This window comes from Scomber japonicus, chromosome 14, assembly GCF_027409825.1.
Source record: "Scomber japonicus isolate fScoJap1 chromosome 14, fScoJap1.pri, whole genome shotgun sequence".
NCBI lineage: Eukaryota > Metazoa > Chordata > Actinopteri > Scombriformes > Scombridae > Scomber > Scomber japonicus.
In genome coordinates, this window is record NC_070591.1 from 7,779,006 (window position 1) to 7,798,170 (window position 19,165).

The window sequence follows — 19,165 nt, forward strand, 5'->3', positions numbered from 1 at the left end:
TCTGTACATCTTCCATCTTCACTTGTTATCACATTACTTTACTTCCATGCTTAAAAATGCTCGTATCATAACCAGAACTCCCTCTATTGAACACATCACTCCTGCCCTGCAGCAACTTCACTGGCTCCTTATCAAATCCCGCATTGACTTTAAGATTCTACTCCTCACGTTCAAGATCCTTCACAACCTGGCACCATCATATCTCTCTGAACTTATTCACATCTACACACCTTCTCGAACTCTCCGATCCTCCTCTGCCAACCATCTCTTCGCCTCATCTGCCAACTTAACCATCATCGGGTCAACAGCTTTCAGCCGATCAGCCCCCCGCCTATGGAACTCTCTCCCACCAGACATTCACACTTCAGACTCTGTCTCCACCTTTAAATCCCGCCTGAAAACGCACATATTCAGAGTGGAATACTCTGTCTCTCACTACCTATGCAATCTTCATTCTTGTGTATTTATTGTACTAATGCACTTTGTAGTCACATTCACATCTATTCTTTATATTTGCACTAAATGTCACCTGATTTATTTTGTTTGATGTACTGTTGTGTTATATGTGCCTCGTAAAGTGACCTTGAGTGCTTTGACTTTTCTTTAAGTCTTTAAATAAAATGCATTATTATTATTATTATTATTATTATTATTATTATTATCATTATCATAGGACATTTTCCCACATAAAAAGGTAAACAGCCATGTAGATACTTTAGATTTGTTGATGAAGTTTTGAGACACAGTACCAAAATACATTGCTGCTCAAATTAATTACATCTTTTATTCTACAAACCTAAACAGTTTTTATATTTAACCCTCTTTAGATACTAATTTTTTGCAGCTTTGTGATCACTAAATCAGATAAGTAGTGCTTAGTAGGGCCAGAACTCAGTGTTTTGCTGAACAACACTTCATTAGGGTCATTTCACTATATATTACACTCGAGCAGGGGTCACAAGATTACATACCACTGGAGGTGTGTGCTGTTAGCAAGCAACCTTTATTTATAGGGGTCACAAACGGTATGCGTTGAGTTTTTATGAGCCTCTGGACCATGTGTCCTTTTTATATTTTGCAAGCGAAAATAAACAGCAGAAACTGCTCAAGTCTGTTTTATGTGTCCACATGCACACAAGACACGTATGCAAAGACGTTGGACAGATGTACTGTTTTGTTTTATTTTCTAACCCAAACAGAGACTCCAAATATATTGCAGAAATATTAAAAGTGTCTGCTTCAGCTCCTCAGTCCCTTGAGGCCTTTAAATCTATGACTTACTACACCTAAAGGAAACATTGTACATCTGTTTCAGGTTATAAAACTGTTTTCTTTTCCCATTTTTCTTTATATCTTTATGCATGAGTGTGTGTAATCTCTGCATATTTGAGTCTGGTTGCTATAAATATACGATCATAAAAAAAGCAAAGATTTTTCATTCAGTTCATCATCCACTCATTTTGGACAATCACCAAAGCAAATAAGCTACAAAAGGAAATACAGCAAGTAAAAAAAAAAGACAAAAAAGATACTGCAAAAAGAAATAAGACAGAAGAAAGGAAGGATGATGACAGAAAGTCTGAAAAACTAAAGAATGGAAAAAAGAAAGAAAGGAATATACAGAAAATCAGAGCAGGGGAGAGATGGAGTGTCACTTGGTGCTCATGTCTTGTCTGCAGACTCCCTTGGGGGAAATTAGGATGAACTGGCCAACACATGGAAACAGTTTCTTTCTCTCCCTCTTCAATCCTCTCTTTCTCTTCCTCTGTGGTCAGCACACATGAGAGTGACTGACAAGATACACTCACTGCTGTCTTTCTTCATTTCTGTCTCTTTGAGTTCTTCACTTTCTCTCTGCCTACCTTTCAACTTTGTGAGCACAGAGACTGACTTCACAGAGTTATCCATGTGGCCTTCTGTCTGCACTGTCTGACTGCTTAACGGCAGTAAAAAAAAAAGGATTAACAGTCTGAAGCTCTGCTTGCAGCCCTTGGAGGCTGCAGCGTTCACTGCGCCCCACAATACAAAGGTGTTGAATGGAACAAAAAGAGTACAAGTGAGATATTTGTAAAGCCTTGGGTGGGGTAAAAATCCATGTTTTAAAAAGACGAAGGAAGGAACACCTGCACACTGTCTTCACCTGCTCAATAAAGATACTTTGGTACATATATACCTGGAAATGGTCTTTGAATGAAACGTTAAAGTATGCTTATGGATCCAGTGAAGATAGTGTGCAGGTGTCTCAAAGACTACCCAGGTGTGCAAGAGAGTTTTTGATGATAAATGTTAAAATCACATGGAATAATCTCCTTGGATCATGTGTTTGCTCTCACTTGTAGAGTCTAATCATTTCTTAGTGGATTTTTTTTTTTTTACATATTCTCTCCCAGCACATAGTGTGACATTTTGTTCTGATTGTGGTGTAGACTCGGCCTAAATGTCATCACTGCCCTCTGGGGATCATGAACATCCACACCAAATTCAACAGCTTCCTGGCTCATAGCTTTGGAGAAACTGAAATAAGGGTCGTGGTGCATTCTTGGACCAAAGAGAGAAAACTGGTTATCTTTTTAACAGCAATACAGCTTCATAACTCCTGATTAACAGCAAACACCAGCACAGGCATGTCAAATAGAGCAGCAAATATAAGAGCAGATCAGAAAAGCAGGAGACTAACTTAAAGATGATAAAATATAAAAGAGAATTAGAAATAAAGGCTTCTTTCCAAGCTTGTCTGAAATGCAGGCCAAGTTCTCTCTTCAGTTGAACATAATACTGAATGGCTTCCTCACTGTTTGATTTAAAGCAGTTTAAACACAACTTCACAAAGTGTTGAACTGATGAATGGATAGAGGTCAGGCTCCAAATTAATGAGTTTGTACGGCATTTCATCTGACTTTGTCTGAGGAAAAAGTGTTAAGACTTTCTCAGGGTGGCTATACTCTAGCGGGGAGGTGAGACTTGATAATGGATGAATGGATGGATGGATAGATGGATGGATGGATGGATAGATAGATGGATAGATGGATAGATGGATAGATGGATAGATAGATAGCCTTTATTGTCCCATGAGGAAATTCATTTTCACAATCTTGTCGGAAATACCACCAGACATTGAACAACCGACACATGTATCACACTCATGAGGGCTGGGTCCATATATGCGGGTTATTGGGGGAGGTTATTGAGTGCAGAGATGGCAGACGGGACCAAGCTCTTGCCCGTCTCCATCTCAGAGTCCTGTATCTGCGACCAGACAATGGACAATGGAGACAATGGTACACACTACTTTTGGACAGTAATTCCTCAAAGGGATTCAATGTTGGACTACTTTGTATATGTGAAAAAAGAGAAGTTCAAACCCCTTCTATCACTGTGTAAAGTGGGCATGCTTGTTGGATTGTTGAACCTTGCAAAATCCAATTTGCTAATTGTAATGTCACTGCTTTTCAAGTTTGTATCTCACCAAAAAAAAAAGCTGGGAAATTAATCTGCCCGAGGTTTTTAAGTCAATTTGATAAGAGTTGTTTTTTTCATTCTCTTGTTTCTATTTAAAAAGTTAAAACTGGGAGAGCCAGATCCTCTAATCATTAAACAATGCAGCTCTTGTTAGTGAATTACAAACCAAAAAAAAAAGAAAAACTGCTCTTTCAGCTGGTTTTCACCTCTTTCACTCAGGGATGAGTAAAAGGCCTCTGCACTTCTACTAATGTGACAGTAACAAGCCACACGAGACACGAACCTAGTGGAGGTGAAAGTGAAAATTGGCTCCACACTGTGCTTCAGAGAAAAACAGAGAGTATAATCACATGTGGGTTATATCAGTGATGAGATTGTTTCACATCTGGTACTTTAAACTACATACTTACTCAGCTTTAAAGCACAAATGTCTCACTGTCTTCATTCCCATGTTTTTTATGCTTCCACACTACAGCTATGATCAAGTAAATTTATTCCCCATAGCTACGATGACTAGTGAAATTTGGCTAATGGGTAATTGATGTTTATGTGTGTCCATGTGTTTAGTCAAATTTAAAAAGAGTTAAAAGTTGAAAATACATGTATGAATAACTTGCATGCATTCTTTTGTGAGTATTATGGCAAAACCGTCTAAGTGGTGTAACCATAAAAACTTTGTACCAAATAATTCAACTTGCTTAAAAACACTAAATTCTTAATAAAACACCATATCAACTAGTTTGGCATGATCTTACATTATAACTTTTTTTTTAATATTAAATAAAGGTAATAAAGTAAGTATAAGTCCACTTAAATACACTATAGATGGACAAAATATTTAATATGTATCATTCTTTTGTGGTTACACCATTTGACATTTTCAGGAGCATTCAGTCTTACCTTTGGTTAAAAAATGGTGCAAATGTCATTTCAAATGATATAAAACCAACAAAAATACAAACCTCATGCTGCCTTTAAGACATTTTTTAAAGATATTTTATGAATTTCTCATCTTGCCAACCCTTATTTGTCACTGACCCATTAACGTTCAGTAAATTCAGTTTCAGAGTCATTATTCAGAGTTATGATTCAGAGTCATAATTGGACACTCTGCTGATCAGATGTCACTTTGAACTGCACAAGAAACTGTATTAAAGCAGCGCAAACGTCTCTAGAACGACGATTAGTGAATAGTTTCTTCTATAATTGCAGGTGATTTTTATAATGATAGTGTTAGCTATCTAGTTAAGTTTTGCCAAACTGTCATTTTAATTTCCCTTCTTTAATCCATCTCAACTTGTGTTCATATTAACACCATTTTTTTCTGTTTGGTAGGTAAAGTTATATAACCTGTCAGTAGTAACCAACATATTTGACCTGTAGCAACTTTAAAGAACAAAGTTTAGGGACTGAGGTTGGGCCTGATTTATCTGAAAGACTTTACTGAGATTTCAAAGGTAAAAAAAAGATGATCAACTGATTATAGCATGCACAAACTCATAATAAAAGTAATCATAGTGATCAAAGAAAATAGTGGCCAACAATGAGAAGAGAACAGGTAACGATATTAAGATATTAAGTTAATATCCTCGCCCATATTCATGTGACCTGCAATCTCCCCACATAATAAATAATATAATAACCAAAACAAGCAACACTAAAAATACCAACCATTGTAACTAGAAAAATGTACCTCTGTTAATTCATCTATGGCTCCTACATGACCTGTCAACATAATTTCCTGTCAGGTGAAGCTTAAAAAGTGAGAATTTCTATTGAAGAAATATTTTAAAAGTAATTTATTTTTACTGTGTCAATTTCACCCACACTTGTATTTTTGTAGATAGGATTTTGTCTTCAGCATAGGACCATGGTGTCCCAAATAATAATCCTGTCAAAAATCCGCAGCCAATAAGAGCTTTGACAATTCAGAGGGCTGAAACCATGCAGGCTTAGTAAAATTACCTGCTTTATAAAATAAAACAGCACAAGAAACTGTGACAGAATATTTAAACGTGTGACAGAATAGTTTATTTTGCTCAGTTACAACTTTGTTACTTTCTTCTAAAGCCCCCTCTTCTTTTTCTCACCTCTCCTCTGTTCCCTCTTATCTCCATAGCCTCTCAAACTTCCACTCTTTCACCTTTTATTAATGTCTCTCTACTTCTCCTGTAATAGATGATATCCCTCTCTCTCTCATCTGTCTCCTTTTGTCTCTCCCACTCTCTCACCCTCCTCTCATTTCTTGTCCTTTTAACCCTGATGCATGCCTTATGTTGTCACATCCATATATGGGCAACACTATCTGGCTGCCCTCCATGTAGCCAATTATAAATGCCAGATGAGTCGGAGTCTGTCCCCCTGGAGACTGAGGTCACCCCGGCAACTATCGCCATGGCAGACCTCATCGGAATGCGCGCCCAACCAATCATCTCCTCTCACCTTCATTAGGGATTCGGTTAATGTCAAACCAGCATCCGATTCCAATTTGCTCTGTCATACACTCGCTCTCTGTTTTCAAGTGCTCGTGTTCGCTCTCTCGATCGCAGCGTTTTTTATCTCTAATGCCGTCTCACGTTTGTATGTGAGACCTCTTTTTATCCGCTGCCGCCATTTACTTATTCCCTTTGTCCCAACTGATGAATGAGTTCCCTTGATACAACGCTAACCTGCATCTGCCCTCCGTGTCTTCCTCTTCCTTGTGCCCCCTCGTCTTGTCTCCTTCTCTCTTAGGCTCTCTACAATTATTTATTAGATGAAGTGGTTGGTTTACAGGAGGCAAACGTTTCTGTCACCAATGTACTCCAGGAAAGACCCCAAATTTTGTGGTACTAGCCAGCCATGACACATACATAATAATAACTTTATTTATATAAGACCTTTTAAAAACAAAGTTTACAAAGTGCTTTGATAGATGAAGCAACAGCAGTACAACACAAAGCAAGACACACAACACAGAGAGCAATAACAAGACTGACATTGACAAGATGAAGGTAGAGGACAATGAAATACAGTAAGGAGATGATGAAAATATAATAGAAAAATATATAAATAAAATAATAAATGAGATAAAGTAAAATAAAAGACCATAACAATAAACAAACAGACAACATTAGATAAAAGCTAGTCTGTAGAAATGAGCCTTATTTCGCTCCAAAGCCAAAAGGCCCTGATGGTTACATTTTCACATATTCTCACATTCAGATTCACGCCACAGATGTCAAAAAATATTCTTATTTTCACAATATAGCTGCAGATGAATTAGAAAGTCTTTAAGGGTTGCATTAGTAAATTATTCTTGTGTCAGTTGTGTGTGCAGGACTCATTTAATATGAGCACCTTTCATTAGAATGAAAGTGGCACTGTAAAATAATGAAATTTTATTGAATATTTTCGCCAATGTTGTAAAATGTTGATACTTTAGTGCTATAAGGTCACCAACAATGTGTTTTGTAGAGTGGAGCATGGAGCACGTGGACCCAAATCCAACACGCAGGAGGTGTCAGATACTTGAGAATAAATATTTAGTCAAAAAACATCTGATGAAGCAGAACAAGTCTAAGTGAACAGAACAGAGACTGAACAACAAACCAGGGCTAAAATACAAACTGAACTAATGAGAGAAAGGGGAACAGGTGACTTGGCAGGGGAACAGGCAACGAGCTGATTGGCTGGGTAAGACATGAGGAGCAGAGCAGGGCAGGGCTAACGAGGATTGATGCAGGACAGGTGTGGAGGGAAAGGCAGGCTGGGGACACAGGGGGAAAAACACAGAAAACCAACACCCAAATAAACTATCCTCTTCCTAGTAAACTGACACACACACACACAAAAAACCATAGCAGAAAACACATGAAACAGAAACAGCCAGATACTCAAAACTTCAACCTCCCCCATCTACAACAAACAGAACTAAAAACTGAGATGCCTTTTTGGGTTTCTCTCTGGTACTTGGAGCCCCATGAACAGTGTGCATATATACGTAGCGGCAGTTACGTATGTATACGTAAAGGTCTCAGACAAGCGGCAACTACTACGGTTTGTGGTTGAATCAGGCGGGGAGTTCTGGTCCTCTGAAATGAGGCCAACACAGAAGTAACTTAGAACTGCATTCTATCAAAAGGCCACCAGGGGGCGACCGTCTCTATACAAGTCAATGGAGAATTCACCAACTTCTCACTTGATTTCTAACCTCAGTAAACGTTTTCAAAATGTGTTTATGGTCTCAATCGCTAGTTTAAAGCCTTCTTCAATGCAGTATGATGTTCATTTGTGAAATGTTGGCCTCCCTGATTTTATATTTGATGATAAAGCAGGGTATGCATTAGGGCGTGGCTACGTCGTGATTGACAGGTTGACTGACCTATGTCCTCGAGATCCAGCCCTTGCAACCATAGCAACCTCCCTGCTCCGCCCGTGGCTCCGCCCATGACCCTGCCTCATGCCCATATTAGTAGAGTCCGTGTTTTTATTTTTCCCAGCATGCACCTGTAATTTTCAAGATGGCGCTGGCTAGATTCGAAACTATTGGCTTCCAACCAGCAGTCCACAAACCAATGGATGGCATCATGGATGTTACGTCCATTTCTTTTATACAGTTTATGGTTAACACGTAAAAAAGTAACACTGGTCTTACCTTAGACTCTCTTGCACTTCTTGTCTCCTGCCATCTAATATTCCTCGCTTTATATGTTTACTGTCCTACTGCATTTTTTATTTCCTACACTTTTCATTTTCTGCTGATTTCTTTCTTTTTTAGCCTTTCAGTTAAAAATGTTGTTGCATGCAGATATATGCACTTATATGTGAGTGTGTGTGCTACACTGTGTTAATGAATGTGCTCTTCTTTATATATTTTGGGGTGTGTGTGTGTGCTCGTGAAGCACTGGCTTTAACTACAGTCCTCTTCGTAGCTCTCAGCATGCCCCACTGTGTATAACTAGTCATTAAACCAGCTATTCTCTGTGCTGTATACTTAGAAACACTCTCACAAATGAAACTCAAACTACATAAGAATCCAATGGAACCTTTCATTTTATAAGAGTAAACATCTTAGACACTAAGAAAATAACTGGTTGATATTCATACTGGCACCCATTTGTGTTATTCACAGTGCATTATTAATGGGTGTTTTGGTCCTAGGGTCTTGAAATATTTTCAGCGAGTAGGCGGAAATATTAGCAGCAAAAAAGGCACCATTCAAGATGCAACATATACTTATTGGCCAGAAACTGAACACACAATGTAAATGCAAGGATTACTTTTCTAAAATAACTATATATTTTGCATTCATCACCTTCTTGACTCCCATCGTGTGGTCACCCTGGAATGAATAATACAATAACATCCACATGCCAACATATCGTTCTACCTAAACAACAGAATAGGCCAAGTCGGTCGGTGCCTTTCCAAACCACAGCCCCAAAAAATACTTGATCTGCTTTACGATACATCTAGTTCTCTGCAGACAACCAGAACTACTTTTACATCTTCATTTCTACATTTGGCTTTTTTTCCAATGAATCATACAAATGAGTTTCAAACCAAGCAACAATAGATAAAGGAGAAATCTTCCACTCAGCTCCATGTTTCATCTGACACAAGTGCCAAGAGGTTGCAGGTGTTCGCGTGTACCTGGTTAATGTTTGCAAAAATATTGCTTTCATAGTTCAAATGAACCATCTTGAAATTTGGCAGGAAACAGGATGAGAATCACACTATCCTTTGATCAAAGAACATGCTTTGTACGCCAAATTACCCATCCTAACCTCCTCCTAAGAGGTTTAGCAGTGGCATGACAATATCATCCTGCCTCCATGTTTAACTACTGAGGGGACAGTCATTTTTCATGAGAACATGACATGAGGTTTTTTTGTGCCAGGAAACATTAAATATGTATATGTAAACTGCTGTAGACCCTTAATCCATACAATTCTTTCTGGTTAGGACAGTATCTATGTAAATCATAGTATATAAATTCTGTGATAAAAACACTCCACTTGTTTGATACCTTGAAATCTGTGTCTCATTGTAAAGGTTTTGAGATTTGAAGTCTTTCATTAGGTAAATTGTACATGGATGTGAGTCAACAAAGAGCTTTTACTCAATAAAATGTGCTTTAAAAATCTGATTAAAAAGACGAAAAGGAATCTAACCAAACCCAAAACTTTTCCTGGGGAGGAAGCACAAAACAAAAGAGAGGTAAATGAGAGTGTGAGTTCAGGCCAAGATCAAAAACAGCTACAGATCGTAAAAAAGCAACTACTTCATAAAAAACAAAAGAAAAACCAGATGTCTGAAGTAATCTTCAGCCCAACAGTACACCAAACCCATAGCACTGCCACTTGGCAACACACAGCAAGGTAGCATGCTGAGAAATAGGTCAGCAAATGATATGTCAGTGAGCAGTCATTGTGGCCATTAATAACATATGCAGTGCTTTGGAAATGGATTTTGCATTGTGAAGTTGCATAGATGACCATGCAATGATGATCATCATAAAGATTTTATAATAACAAGAACTAATCTAATAAATATGATCAAAGTGTTGTGCAGCAGAAGAGAAAATAATACTGCTGAGTGCTCTGTGAGCAACATAACTATTCCTTCATTTGCATAATAAGCAAATTAACGTAATGGATTTCATGTAAATTGCAGAAAGACTAAATATTAATCACTGGGCACACTGTCCTTGTTAAGCAGTCAATGAGTGTCTGTGTGTGTGTGTGTGTGTGTGTGTTTGCATATGTGTGTGTCTATCATGCCATCTCAATTTGTATGCATAAAACTGCTGATGCTTGGTATCAGCTGCTGTGGTTGCCACAACACACACACACACACACACACACACACACACACACACACACACACACACACACACACACACACACACACACACACACACACACACACACACACACACACACACACACACACACACACACACACTCAGAATCTAAACATACACTACTGACTGCACTAAGGCTGGATACTAAATACAGGTTATAGGGGTTCTGAGGAGATTTCAGTCATTGTGAATTTAATGTATGTTATGTTTATTTTTGTGTTTATTACGTTTAATTAAACCGTGAGCTGCCTGGGATTAGTAGGTCTGTGGTTGAGATCAGTGTTGCCAAATGGGACAGACAAAAAGTAGCCGAGTCAAAGCCTAGAACTTGTCCAATCATTGATAGGAGTAGCCAAATTTTTACATATATGGATCCAGTCGCCTCTGGTTTTCTGTTTCATCAGTATAATTAGGCAAACTCAACACCACAGATGGTCATCAATTATCAGTCATTGTGAGTCGAACTGATGGTCTGTTCATGGAAACAGTCCAATGTTAATGAATCGTTGGTGTTCATGTCATTATTAAGTCAGTTAATAAAAGCTAGTCCTGTAAAGATTAAAACACTGTATATTGACAAATAAAACCATATCTATTAAATGTGAATTTAATTACGTTTAACGTCAGTGTTTGGCAGATGTGAGGCTTCTGAGTTTGTTTCAGACACTTTTCCTAAGCGCTATGTCAGATTCATCTGAGCTTTCAAAGATATTTTGCCACCTGGATGTTGACGAGAATGCTATTTTAAAGTCGAGAACTCATAATTATCATAACTCTTATGTGGCATGAAAGCAGCATAAGCCTACTGAAATCAGCACATTGTGAATGTCATTCTACTTGAATGAGGAACTGATTTATTGGAATATAGCCTTATGTTTTTAGGGGGTTATTTTCACTTACATAATATGCCAAGAATCACAGCAACAAATCAAGAGATGGAATTGATAAGCAGAATATGAATTGGAAACCCATGTCATACAAATTAGTATTCAACAACTTTACAGCATGACGATACCTCAGTGTTTCACCTGTGACCGTACAGACCTGGTGGGCCAAAAGTTTAAAAAAATCTATTTATTTGGAAATCAATAATCATTTGCGTTTGGGAGCCTCTGTGTGACACTGTCCTGAACAGGCGGGGAGTTCTGGTCCTCTGAAATGAGGCTAACGCGGAAGTAACTTAGAACTGTAAACGTTTTCAAAATGTGTTTATGGTCTCAATCGCTAGTTTAAAGCCTTCTTCAATGCAGTATGATGTTCATTTGTGAAATTTTGGCCTCCCTGATTTTATATGTGACGATAAAGCAGGGTATGCATTAGGGCGTGGCTACGTCCTGATTGACAGGTTGATTGCCCAATGTTCTCGAGATCCAGCCCTCGCAACCATAGCAACCTCCCTGCTCCGCCGTTGACTCCGCTCATGGCCTCATTCCCATATAAGTAGAATTCGTGTTTTTATTTTTCCCAGCATGCACCTGAAATTTTCAAGATGGCGCTGCCTAGATTTGAAACTATTGGCTTCCGAGCAGAAGTCCACAAACCAATGGGTGACGTCACGGATGTTACGTCCATTTCTTTTATACAGTCTATGGTCCCGAAACATGAGTCAACTTCTGTGTTGTTGCCTGGGAAACACTTGACCAACTGTAAGTACTAGGAACAGTGGGCAGCCACTTTTCCAGTTATGTCAGTACCTTGTTCACAGGCACTGACAGGAGCAGAGAATTAACTTATCATACATATTTTTGACAATCGGAGGAAGACGGAGCACCCAGAGGAGACACATGCAAGCACAGGGAGAGCCTGCAAAGGCCCTGCCTCAGCTGGATATTGAACCCAAGACCTTCTCGCTGTGAGGCAACAGTGCTTACCACCAACCCACCGTATCACCCCCAAGGACCAAACCCCCCAAGGGCCACTGCTGTCAGAGTACCTTTTAAATTACTGCACAGTGAGAGTGTATGAGATGCAGACTAGCTAACATAAGAACTGTAATGCAGAGGACAAATATGACCAAATATATATTAACATTTTTCTCCCAAGCTCCAGAGCCAAGCAAAACTACAGATGGGGAAGCAAGGAGAAGGACAGAAGTGGGAGAAGTGAAAAGGGCAGATGGGGGGGGGGGGGGCTCAAGCTTATTTTTATGCAATAAATGCAACTTTTTAAGTCGTCTTCTCCTTGTGATCTGACCGTGCGAATATTCCATCCCCTTCGTCTTTTCTCTTGAGGGTTTTTTCAGTGAATATTCATCCCACCTACTCCTTTTGTCTGTCTTTTGTATAATTTTCCCTCCTTACCTGTCTTGTTTTGTTGCCTTTATTGTTTTTCCTTTTCTTTCTCTGTAATTGACTCAATGTCATCGTAAATGAAGGTCACCCCTCAATGATCTCTCGAGTATAAATAAAGGATACCACTACAAATTTTCTGAGCTTTACTTTCTTTCTTTCTCTTTCTTGCAGGTCAAAGCTATACAATGTATAAGACAGAGAGAGGAGGTGTGAGGAGATACTCCAAGATGGAAAAAAAGGGCAGAAAGATAAGTAAAGATACGAGGAAAACCAGAGAGTAAGAAATCAGCAAGCAGGTGCTAAAAAAGCAAGAAAGCAGAAAAGAAAAGGTATACAATAAAGAAGTCAGAAAAGCCTGAAAGAAAGCAAAAGGCAGAACGGTGGCATGGAAGAAAGTGCATGTCTTCCTTCCCTCCTTTCAGATTGTGAAAGAAATCAGTTACTCGTCAGGAGGCCACCTCCAGTGGAACCTATTACAGATAGAGTTATCTGAGGGGAAGATGAAGAGATGATCAGTGAGAAACAGAAGGATGGAGACTGACAGAGACACAAAAGGAGGCACTGAGGACTAATAAACTGGCTAAGGAGGGAAGACCAACCTGCGTGTCTATTTCAGTCGTCAACTCTTCTCAGCAGCCAATTTGAACTGACAGAAAGCATCCACTGGGCCAACAGTGGGGTTGAAGAGGAAAATACCACTCAAAATGAGAAGAAAAAAAAGGGTGAGCTGGGACACAAGCCAAAGTGGAACATAATACCATGAGTGCATTAACATCAATTAATGATTATCACATTAACTTAGACATATTAGTATCATTAACTGGACTGCATTTATATAGCTCCTTTCTAGTCTTCACCCACTCAAAGCGCTTAATACTACATGCCACATTCACCTATTCACACAGATTCATATGCTGATGGCAAAACCTTCGGGAGCAATTTGGGGTTTAGTATCTTGCCCAAGGGCACTTGGACTGGAAGAGCTGGCAATCAAACCGCTCATTAATGGACTACTTGCTTTTCTAGAGTGAAAACAAATGAAAGCATGACTGAAAATATTGGCAGCTTCTAATGGCATCAACACCAGATTTTCAATAGTATCCCACAGAGCTAGATTAAGTGGGAATCTTCTCAATTGCTTTATAGTACAAAGGGATATTGTTTTATGGTACAAAGCAAGAGGTGGGTGCTGTTCTTCCAAAAAACTGAAGGTGTATTAGAAAGGAAGTGAGAGGCAGCCACAAAATTATCATTCAGTGTTTACCCTAAGAGATAATTACCTCCAAGGAATGGAGGGCCAATGAAGTTTATATCAAATCCATCCTTGTCTCCTTTACAATGTATACTACGATTTCCAGTTACACTGTGATGGGAAATGTAATTATTTCCTGAACTGTATCCCCTGGCAACATTTTTTTCTACTGAAGGGAGTGTACTGCATGCTCGCTGTATGTAGTGTGAAGTGCAGGACTTTGGAGATCATGGTTCACATCATGAGTCCCAGCTTTGGTTAAGTTGGTCAACAAATAGTATTTCAGTTAAGATATGGTTTAAATCATGGTTTTACTGAAATGCTGATACAGTAAACATGCCCTATTATATAACATTATAATATATACATTTTATTTATATAGCACTTTTCTTCTTGTGATGACTTCTATTTATATTACGAATATTTTTGCTAATTGCTTCCTCAATTGTTGTATTAGTTATTTTATTTATTTTTTATCTATTGTGTCGTTGTATTCACATTTAAAAAAAGAAATGGCATTGCTGTGTGACAGGAGATATGTGTAAAAAGAATGAAATAAAGCAATGACATAAATAAAGTAAAACAATGTTACAAAGTGCTTTACAGAAGAAATAAAACAAAGCAGATAAAAGTAAGGCGACACGGAGCACAGAGCACATAGATAAAGACAGAGGCACAGAAGATTATAATGAATACAATAATTAAGTAAGAGAATAAGATCAATTAAAAGTTAAAGTTAAAACAATGTTCATTACAAATAAGGTCAAAACTATATACTATATAACTAAACTTCCTTCCTTCCTTCCTTCCTTCTTTCCTCCCTCCCTCCTTCTCTCTTTCTTTCCTCCCTCCCTTCCTTCCTCTGTCCTTCCTTAATTTACTTCCTTTCCTTCCTTCTTCCTCCCTTCCTTCTTTCTTTCCTTCCTTCCTTCCTTCCTTCCTTCCTTCCTTCTTTCCTCCCTCCCTCCCTTCTTCCTCCCTCCTTTCCTTCCTTCCTTCTTCCTCCCTTCCTCCCTCCTTTCCTTCCTTCTTCCTCCCTTCCTTTGTTGACTCGAGGACAACAGGAGGGATAAGTGGACCCTGACATGTATCAGCCAATGGCGTAATTGGTAGATACACCATTGGCTGATGATACGTGTCTGGACTGCATCTGCTCACTGGTGCTGGTCGGGAAATTACTTAAGACACTGACAGATAGAAAATGTGCCTGTTTGGAAGGATTCTTCGTACATTTGGTGGAACAAAATTTCAGCCAAAACTAAACTGATTGTGGATGCAACAATTGTGTCGTGTGTATTCAAAGTGTTGTGTACGCATGCATGTTTGTGCTCACTGAAAACTAATTCTGCACAACTCAGATGCTGTAAGTCAGCAAACGATTGTGTGTCTGCAAGTGTCTTTTGTGTGAACATATGTGTGTGTGTGTGTCTGTTTATGTGTGAACTTGTGTTTTGTATTGTGTATTGTTTCATTGTGTGTACTCATTGTGCAGAACTGAGATGCCATTAGCCAGGAAACAGCTCCCACAAGACCCTTTTTAATCAACTGGCCCAATCATTGTTGTGGAAATAATTATAAAAGAGTAAGCGTGTGTGTGCGTGGGTGTGTGTGTGTGTGTGTGTGTGTCTGTGAAAGAGAGAGAGAGACAAAAGGCAACAACAAATTAAAGAGCAGAAGTGAGAGATGGAAGAGAGAAAAAAAAGGCAGATAATTATTCAGCTTTTCTCAACAGACGCTGCCTATGGTGCCAAGATGATGTGTGGAAGGAGACAACAATCCTTACCACACACACACACACACACACACACACACACACACACACACACACACACACACAAACAATTACTATGGGCACAAATAATGTTGTCTATTTGTTTGTGTGCACATGCTATAAGTGTATGAGAATGTATACTATCCAGCTGTATGTCTGTGTGTATGCACATTATTTGTCTTTGCATGTGCACGCTTGTGTGTGTGCAGTATGTGTGTGTCACTGCGCGTGCAACTGTAATCTGTTTCTTCTCCCTCAGAATGACGTCAGTGTTAAACTCAAAAGTGGGCCACAACGCAGCTGTATCCGTGTGTGTGTGTGTGTGTGTGTGTGTGTGTGTGTGTGTGTGTGTGTGTGTGTGTGTGTGTGTGTGTGTGTGTGTGTGTGTGTGTGTGTGTGTGTGTGTGTGTGTATAGGATATGTGCATGTTTGTGTGTATTCTGTATGTATGTGTGTGGGGGATTGAGAAGGTTACTTGGGAGGTCATTTATTGGAAAGGTACATTGTGTGCTGTGTGTCAGTGTGAATCAGAGTTGATAGAAACGCACACGTGTTTGCGTTCCCAACAAAAGTACATTTGCGTTTATGCATGTGTGAAAATTAAGAGACACATTTTGACTGAAACACTCCCATATAACACTGATGATTTCATACTATTTTCCACTATTAAATCACAGAAGGCATTGGGTATATGTTTGTGTGAGTGTTTGTTTGTGTGTATGTGTGTGTGTGTGTGTGTGTGTGCACATTTGTGTACTCTCTCAGCTATAACTACACACATCAACCTTCTACTGTAGCACCAGACAGACTTTGCGTCAGGGAAATGATGCCCTGAGGCTAAAACTGTCACAGTCACCTTCAGCCATGCAAACTGGCAATTTTTTTAAGGTACATCAACAGTCACACGCACACACACACGCACACACACACACACATACACGCACACACACACCACAGACAAACAAACAGACACACACAAATGCTGTCTGCTTTTTGTACAGCATTGTATTAATGCCTTTTAACAGCTGAACACTTATTTTATTTAATGATTTATTGAGGTGCATTATACCTGCAGCTACAGCACACAAGTATTTCATGCTTAGTTGTTATTCTTTCAGCATATCTGCATCACTCTGTCCGAGCTACCACAGGGTGGAGCACTAAACAGCATCATGTGCATTACAGATGATTATCGTTGTATCCCAAGTGTTCAGATGGCGTGCTGACCTTGTCTTTTGTCCCGGTGTCATCGTATTGACATACTTGGTATGGTTTATGCTGAAATGTTCTGTTCTGTTTTGCCCTCAGGCCCCGAGCTTCTAACACAGCAGTAGGACGAGTTTTCTGTCCTTTTTCTCTCTGTGTCGCCGCTCTCTCTTCTGAATGCAGAAAAGTAGGAATGTGTTAAGCTGCAAGTCCTAAAACGGCCTCCCAATGACGGCTCCTGAGGAAATCAAAGACTGCTTTCTATTCAGAAATTTTATTCTTCTATTCTTTCTCTGTCCTTTTATCAATTATACTTCTTCTCCATCAAACTGTCCTCACAGTGGGACCTTAGACGCTGAGATATGTCCTTTAAACATGGCCTAAACAGAACACAGGATAAAGAGAGAAGTGAAAAAGTGCTTTTCTCAGAGCACATCATAGAAAGAGCACTTCACAGAACAAAATCTCCTTTTTTTGGCCCTTATTAGAACTATCCAAACCTACAGCTCTCACCTTTCTTTCACGCACATGCAAGTCTCTTTTTTGCTCTCTCTGCACTGCCTCAAATCATTTTTTTCCTTGTTAGAGCTTTTTATTTTTCCAGCCAAAGACAGGAGGAAGACAGAAAATGTTAAAGCACATAAGCCATGTATATAAAATAATAACAACCAGCTAGGTGTGAAGAAGCAACATCAGTAAAACCTCCTATTCCCCTGCCATAAAAGCACACCTGCAACAAACTGAGGATACAGTCGAGCTATATTCCTTAGTCTTATATGCTTTTTCTTTTTTCCCCCCACATAAAATGACCTTTGTCTCTTACAGCTGAGGTGTATTCCATGTGATATTGATGCATTTGAGGTGAGCTGAGCCATACGCACAAGCACAAATAACTTGCATTTTCCATTTTCCCCCTTTTTGTTCCCTCTCTCTCCGTTCCTTTTTATGCTCTGCTTCCTGTCAAGTCTGTGACTTCTGAATATGCAGGCACACATACAAAGATTCAGAATGCTGCCTTTGTGATAACCTGGAGGCATATTTCTCTGTACAAACAATATCCTGGAGTTTAGTTTTTTTTTTCCAACGTTGCATTTTATCATTATCCTACAAAAAGGCATGTGTCCGCAAAGTCAGTTTTTGAGGGACTGAGGAAGAAGTTAGTTGAGCTTTACTTAAACTTTTGGGCCTGTTTTGAGAAAATATGCCTTTCAACTGAAAATGCCAGTCAGTTCATTTAACAAGAATGGTTTTGATTTAGTTTTTAGTATAAATCTTTATGAGCTGCTAGTGGGGCTTCAGACCTTCAGAACCAGTTGTATGGGATTTTCTATCATCTAAACCCCCCCCCCCCCCCCCCCCTCTACTCAGAAGCCTTTCCAACATTGGAAATGAAGGATCTGTGTCAGGTAATGTTTGAGACTCTCTGAAATCAACAATGGGACAGTCCTGGCCACTTTGTACAGCACACTGTAAAACCCAATGAGTTAGTTCAAGGTAGGTTTGAGGTACCTTAAACTATCTAAAGGACCAATATGTAATAAATTGACTGTACTTTTTATGGCCTGTGTGATTCCCATTCAACCTGATAGTGGTGCCGGGATATAATTTCCATACATTATGTGCCACCACCATGTAATGCGGTGTTAAGAGATCATGATCATTTCACATATTTCTGTGAGATCAGGTTGACGCCCATTTTGGCACCTCAGGTTACCAGATATGACATACTGGAAAGCAAAGTATGTTGCAGCCTTGGACGCATGTCAAACTGGATCAGCTGAGCTAACCTTAAAACAGGCATGAGCTTTGAGTCAGGGGAGGACGGGACGGGGGGGGGGGGGACAACTCTCTCCAGTATTTTGAGTTTGGACTGCAGTCCTTACATATTTCTCCTTTTGAATCAATTTTAACATGGAAATGATTTAATTTTAGTTGAGGTTATTGTTAAGATAACTTGGGTAAATAAATCTAAGAATACCAATTCATTCAGTTCATTGAACTTGAAAGTAAGAAGTATTTTGCCCTCATACGTAGCATTTCTCCAAATTATTAAACATGTGTTAATAGATTTATCTTAATCAAGTATAGACTGACTTAAATGGATCTTCTTTATACAAAATTTGTAATTACTCAGTTTGTTGTAGCTTCTCATTTCATTTGAGGTAACTGATTGCATTAAACCTTTTAAATTGGACTAGAACCATTTAAACACACATTTCTAACACAAATTAAACAATTTATATAGTTGAATGCTTAAAACTCATAACTAAACACATAACACTTCAATGTTCACAGTAGTTTACTCTTCTTCTTTTAGTGTGCCCATCCCATTGCAATGC